This window comes from Sesamum indicum, linkage group LG13, assembly GCF_026168435.1.
Source record: "Sesamum indicum cultivar Baizhima isolate 11 linkage group LG13, ASM2616843v1, whole genome shotgun sequence".
Classification (NCBI taxonomy): domain Eukaryota; kingdom Viridiplantae; phylum Streptophyta; class Magnoliopsida; order Lamiales; family Pedaliaceae; genus Sesamum; species Sesamum indicum.
Genome location: NC_142669.1, coordinates 3,890,429 through 3,897,506, shown reverse-complemented (window position 1 = coordinate 3,897,506; position 7,078 = coordinate 3,890,429). Strand labels below are relative to the sequence as shown.

Genomic DNA, 7,078 nt, shown 5'->3' with positions numbered 1-7,078 from the left:
TAGGTGAAATATTTTTTTTCTACTTAAACTGCTCTTATACATCTTCACGCACGCTAATGCATGTGAGAAGGTATATCCTCACCCTTATAAAGGTTATTTTGCTAGGAAATATTTGTTTGACCTGCAATAAGTAGTAAGTCATTCGCGGATAAATATAGTTTTCCATTCTAATATCTTTTACTAATATATAACAAAATTTTATGAATTTTGACTAATAGAGGGATTAAATTATTGAATGAAAATAAAAGATATTATTACTGAATGTAATTTTTCAAACTATAGACAGTTTATGTACAATTACATCAAATTTTAATGAAGGATTGTATAATCATTCCATTTATATAAAATGTCTGTAAAACTAAAAATATATAAGTATTAAAAAAAAGAGAAAACTTGCAGATAGAAACATATGTGGAAGGCGTGATTAGAGTTTGTTGATTGGCTCTGCTTTTGATCTTGATCGACAGCGTTTCCAGTTCGAAGTTACTTACATGGGTAATAAATTGAAGACACTTAACATTTTGAATGTCAGCCATATGATTTTATGAACATTTCAGATTGTTATATGATTGTAGTTTAGCCATTTAAAGAGGATATCAAGTAACAATCCTAATGATGACAAATAGAGCGTGCACAGGTAATTCATGATAATTCCAAATGTATGCAGTAAATGAGCTTTGAAGGCCTTTCTTTACATCATTGGTCTTATTAAATTTCTGTACTATGATTAAGAATTTGCACGCCGGCCCTCTCCCTGATAAAGAAAGTGATGACATTTTACTGTTCTTTAAGCTTTATGAGCCTGAGAATGGAGAGTTAAGATATTTTTCTTCTTCCCTTGTTTCCCATGAGGTTCTATGTGGAGAAAATATATATAGAAAGGATAGACACGAGTACTTCCCTGAAAAGTAAAGATAAAAGAAAGGTATTGGTCTTTAATCTATTCTCATTTCATACCAGATATGCTGCAAGACTTTTTGTCAAGAGCTATGACAAGCCATCAGATATTCTAGAGAAGTTAAATCAACTTGCAGGCTATGCTATTGATGAAGACATAGAACTCTTCCAGATTTTTTCCAATATAAACATGGAAGAGATAGTATTTGCTTATTTCTACATCCTGGTAACAATCCTAATAGATTGTTGTTAGCTGCAACTTAAAATGAAACCCACATGCAACTGTTTTCATTAAATGACGCTATTATTGCATCTGCCAAATATCATGGAGATGAACATAACTCATGTTACATGCAATTTCTTTACAAGGACTTAAAAATTGCTATGCATATGGAATACAATGCACATATCCATTTTAAATGGTGAAGATATCTTTCATAAAATGCACATATACTGTTTAAATGTTGAAGATATCTTTCACAAAATGCCCAAATATATTTTAAATGGTGAAGATATCTTGTGTTTTTTGCTTCTCAGGAGATAAAGTCTGAGCCCACAGTCATGTGTGTACATTGACACGGGACTTACATTTACCTCTAACCAGGTATATGAAATTACAAGCACAAGTATCTTGTTAGGACAAAGATTATATTTTGATAACTTTTCAGTTTCTTTTATTGCAGCTAGACAATGGGGACATTGTCTGGTATCAAAAGTCACGGCCTATTCAAACAAGGAAGCTATTTCGTTGCCCGGATATTCCATCTTTCCTTGAATACTAGCATAGCCTTCAAGTACATTTTCATAAATATTGTGTTCATATTAATTAGTAATATTTATCTATGTGCATTTGCATCTTAGGTAGAATCACTATATTGTAGTTACAAGATATATGTTTCATGTATCATATTTCATTCTTATGTTGCTCGTGTTGCTGGACTGTGGGAATATCTTTTCCTAAAGTATCAAACATAATCCATATTGGTCTAACTTGGACCTTTTCATCATATAGTTCATTTTGATAGCTCATTAATGTTTTTCGAAATTGCCTCTTGCACAACTAGCAGTTCTTCATATTTGAGCTTTTCTTTAATGTAAACACATCAGTCAGAGATGTCCAATCCTATTCTTCTGTTCCCCCTGGTTGCTTGTTGTTGAATTGCATATCGAGGAAGACAAAGAAGGCAAAAACAATTTTGGAGGAAGAGGAGTTCTTCATTTCTGTAGACTGTCTCTGTAAATTTTTTGTTACAATAAAAACGATGACTCTCCTAACTTATATATATACCGTCCACGTAAGCTAACTGCCAATGTAACAAACTAACGATATGGGCAATGAGCTGGCCCAATGACAATTCGAGTAAATCACAAGGCAGGCCACACATGTAATAGAACAAACAAAATAAAAAAGACGTTTTTCCTAAATGCGATTTAATTAAAATGTCTCATCCAGAATCCAAAATGCCCATGTCTGCGTCTACTTCCTCAAGCTACTGTTGTTGCTGGTTTAGCTGTTGTTGCTGCTCAGATTGCTGCTGCAAATGGAGATGATCAACTTCAACACTTGTTTTGTAGGAATATTTAAGTATGTGGGGTGTTTCCTAGTTATTCTCTAACCTTGAACCAAAAAATCTTTTGAAGGAGGTTTCATTTGATGAGACTGAAAACCATGTACAAGTTTCAACTTTATTGCAATGTTTTGGTTATTCAAATTTAGAGAAATATGAAATCTCTCGTAGTTTCCTCCCTCCGTACCTAGACATGAAAGAGCATGCAAGTCAAGCTGACTTCTTTCTCAACCTTCCTCCCTCCAAAGCTAAATATGGGAGAGCATGCACATCATGCTCACTACTTTTTCAGTTTCCTCCCTCCGGAGTTAGATGCGAATGAGCATGTACGTCACACTTACACCATCTAGACCTAGACACGGATTACGATGCAAGACAAGCTCACTTTTTTCTAACCTTCCTCCCCCTGAACTTAGATGCGGATGAGCATGCACGTCACACTTACTCCATGTCTTCCTCCCTCCAAACCTAGATGTGGATGAGCATTTACGACAAGCTCAGGTTCCTCCCTCCAGACCTAGATGCGGATAAGCATTTACGTCAAGCTCACTTCATGTCTTTCTCTCTCCCGACGTAGATGCGGATGCGCATTTATGTCAAAACTCACTTTATACGTTCCTCCATTTGGACCTAGGTGCAGATGAGCATGCACGTACATACTTCCTTCTAACCTTGAGAGTATATCTCTAATAGATGTTGTTCTTGTTATTCTTTCAAATAGTTACTTCTCACTCAAATTCTCTTCTATAAGTTCCCTTTGTAGTGTAATATCAATAGTTATTTATAATTTTTTATACTTCATATAGTAGCTTTGCATTGAAAACCATATCTCTAGCTGTCTCGAGTTTAGGCTTATCCAATATCTCGCGCCTAGAAAATGAATTGTTATGTTTTTACTTGAATTATATACTTAAAAATAGCAATAAGACAGCTAACACAAATGAGACTCATATTTGCCACATTGGATCATGCTATTGCAACCCATTTATTTTGATGAACAAATTTCTTAAGATGAACAACCCATTTATTTTGCACTGCCATATTAGACATTTGCATTCTTCCTTGCTCTCGAACTTATCTTTTATTTTTCTATACGTGTTTCTCCTCCTTGAGATAGTTCCTTTTATCACATGCTCAGTGATGTGCTGCATATTGACTATTGTATAAGCTACCTAAAGATAGCGTAGTTAAATTACTTTCCTAGCCCATATTATTTGTTTCATAAAAACGTTTTACCTATTGAAGTATTTGGATATCTGATGCAATTATTCGCTTATGATTATATAAAATATAAAACATGTACAATGTCTCTCCAAGAAAGCATGATTCATTGTGGAGTATAATGTTATATTATCCAATGATGTTGTTGGATTTTTTAGTCCATGCCCCCCCCCCCAACTTGGATGGCAGCCCACTTGCTGCCTGGCCCATTACCTAGCCCAACACTTCTTCTACTTAACCGTAAATTACTACTTAACCCTATTCTTCCACTATTCAGCCAATGCCTCATCCTCTCCCTCCATTCTATCTCTGGTTTTGTTCCTCTCAAATTTTCCATGCTCTTGAAAATCTCTCATCATTTCACATCTTTCTATCTTTGTTCTCTCTGTGTTCGATCTGTGTATATATATATTGGTCTTCTATGGTTTTAAAGAGATAGAACAACAACAAAACTAAAACCCTTTTTCGTGAAATACTTTATCAAACAAACTTCTTAGTGGAATTTTGAGTGATTCTAAATGAAGCCTAACTGGTCTCTTTGTGGATCTTTGTGTCTTGGTGGCTTTGTGGGTTTTTTGCAACCATGAGGGGTGCCGGCCGCTGGTGGCGCTTGGGCATTCGGTTGCCAGATCTGGCTCCTGAGCCGGTTACTTTACTGCTTTGCATATTACTATTTTTCTATTATTCATTCTTTATTCATTGATTTGAAATTATTGTATAAGGGTTTTCAAATCCACCATTATCTCAGTAGTTATTGCTTTATTTGTGTTCATCACTTTGTGGATAAATTCCCAACAGATCTCATAATATTATCTTTCATGATTCTTTTAAATTCCTCGCTCTTTCTATTTCTCCCTCTCTTGCTCCTTGTTTCTCGTTATCTTAGTGTGATGCCTATGTTTGTGTGTTTTGTTGCTCTTCGACTTCTCTTTTATTTTCTCTCTTTGCATTTCTCCTCCTCCAAAATGGTCCCTTTTATCATATAGTCGATGTTGTGCCTCATATTGACAATTGTATACGTTAATTGCCTGAACAAAGCATAATTAATTACTTTCTTAACCCGTATTATTTGTTTCACGACAAAAGGTTTTACCTATTGAAGTATTTTGGTATTCGATGCTATTATTTGCTTAAAAATATACAAAATATAAAATTTGTACATTGTCACCTCGAGAAACAATCAATCATATCGGAGTATAATATTATCGAGTGATCTCATCATATTATCTTCCACGACTCTTTAAAATTTTTGCTCTTTCTCTTGCACCTGGTCTTGATTCCCATTATCTTAGTGTGCATGTGCATGTGCACACCTGGACACTTTTAGTTACTCAATGTACCCCATTTATAACATCTATTTCCTTTCAGTGACCCCAAAATAATGATTCAAAATCTAAAAGTATTCTTTTTCCCCGTAACTACCTTCTTGTTAAGGCAATAATGTGATGCTTCTAAATTTCATCTAATATATCCTGACCTTTTTTGGTTTGTAATTCTGCAGGTTATCCACTTTCGCTCCTTGGAAAGGCCGAAAAAGGATGAATTTTGTTTACAACTGTGAGTTCAATAAAAGACAGACTTTTAATTCTAGAGTGTAATTTCCTATGTTATGATTGGTAATATTGATCCAATTAACGCTGCTATTCAAATTTAACTAATTGTGAAGGTCAAAGCTTGATTCATATGATGAAGTTGTTAAGAGAGTAGCGAACCAACTCGGAGTCGATGATCTGTCCAAACTACGGCTTACATCACACAATATCTACTCTCAACGACCAAAAGCTCATCCTATAAGATATCGAGGAGTAGAAAACTTGTTAGAGATGCTGCTGCATCACGATCAAGTACGGATTCATACAACTCTAAGACAGGGTTCATTTGATGAGGGTGTGAAACTAACAAAGCATTACTTTCTTGTTCAGCATTCTGATATTCTGTACTTTGAAGTAGTGGATATACCTCTGCCACAATTGCAAGAGTTGAGAATCCTCAAACTAGCTTTCAGCTATGCAGCAAATTCTGAAGTGAGTATTCATTCATAATTGGACTTTATGCTCCTATACAAGTGCATACATATATAGTTAGCAAACATTAAATATCTTATTTGTTTTTACATATATAGCTGGAAACTCACAATATTAGGCTGGCAAAAGAAAGCACTGTGGGTGATGTGCTTGAGCATCTCAAGGAGAAGGTAATATAGCAGACAAGTTATTACCGGGAGTGTGCATGTGTGTGTTCTTAGAATTCTAAGATTTTTCGCATAACATAATGTTATTTGATTTTTAACTTTTGCAATGTTTACGTTAAACAGGTGAAACTTTCTCGTCCAAAACAAAGCTCAGGTTGTTGGAAGTATTAGCGCACAAGATCTATAAGGTCCTGAATTATTGCATCTTCTTTTTGCAATAATACCAAAATAGTATTCTTCTAAACTTTTACTTAATAATCCAACTTAAATAGTTAAATTCAATTTATTTTACATTGAAAAATCTGGTATGGGTTGACTACACACAAATTGGACGTGTCGGAGATATGCACTTTGACTTGGAAGTTGAGTTTTAGTACTTGCTAGGTTTTTGTATTTTGCCCATGTGGTCTTCACTTAGTAAATTGTATATTGTGTTTTCACATGGATGTTAGAAATTCCTTACGTCTAGCCTTCTATGCTTATTTTTTTAAGTTGTTGAACTTTACGAGCAATAAATGACAATCGTTGGACTTTACGAGCAGAGGAGGTCTATTTCTATCTCTATACATATGTGTGTCTATGTATATAAATGCTTTCATTTTTCAGGTGATACACATAACAAAAAATATCTTGCTAATTGCTTTCCATGTTAATATTGTGTCTTTGATAGGCTACGACACTTTTTCCTTTAAAATTGGCTTCCCCTTATGTTCATCTTTAATATTAACAATTTCTCCACTTTTATAATTTCTCATTACAGATTCCAGAGGAAGAGAAATTTCCTGGCCCAAGTAAATTTTTGATTCGTGTGTGTCACTTCATGCATGAGGATGCTCAAAACCAGACGGTAGTATTTTCAGTTCGTTACTTCATAGTTTTCCTCAGACATTTGTACTCGTTCTACCTCTCTATTTCAACTGCAAGTGCATCTGTTTCATTTTCTTCCTTTTAAATTTTATATATTCATTTTGCTTTCGGCAGCCAATTAAAACTCTTGGCGAGCTATTTTTATCGATGATCAATGATGGTGAAACTTTGTCTCTTATCAAGGTTCGTGTGCAGAACAACTTGCAAGTACGAGATGAGGAATTTTTTAAGGTATTCCAGCCCGAGCCTAATTGTTACAATCACTTTAAATGATGATGATGGTATGATACTTATGTGGTTAGGCATGCTACTACTTCTACTTTCTGCTTGAATC

General features: G+C 34.7%; 1 pseudogene across 1 annotated transcript in view; it reads left to right on the top strand.

The window, feature by feature from the left end:
- Nucleotides 1-280: 280 nt before the first annotated feature.
- LOC105179563 (ubiquitin C-terminal hydrolase 13-like) overlaps nucleotides 281-7,078 on the top strand; it is a 44,744-nt pseudogene continuing 37,946 nt past the window's right edge. Inside the window, exons 1-7 of the transcript XR_016063636.1 lie at nucleotides 281-827; nucleotides 967-1,065; nucleotides 1,431-1,464; nucleotides 1,536-1,691; nucleotides 5,188-5,243; nucleotides 5,353-5,530; nucleotides 5,609-5,710. The product of XR_016063636.1 is annotated as a ubiquitin C-terminal hydrolase 13-like (transcript). The remainder of the gene's footprint in view (nucleotides 828-966; nucleotides 1,066-1,430; nucleotides 1,465-1,535; nucleotides 1,692-5,187; nucleotides 5,244-5,352; nucleotides 5,531-5,608; nucleotides 5,711-7,078) is intronic.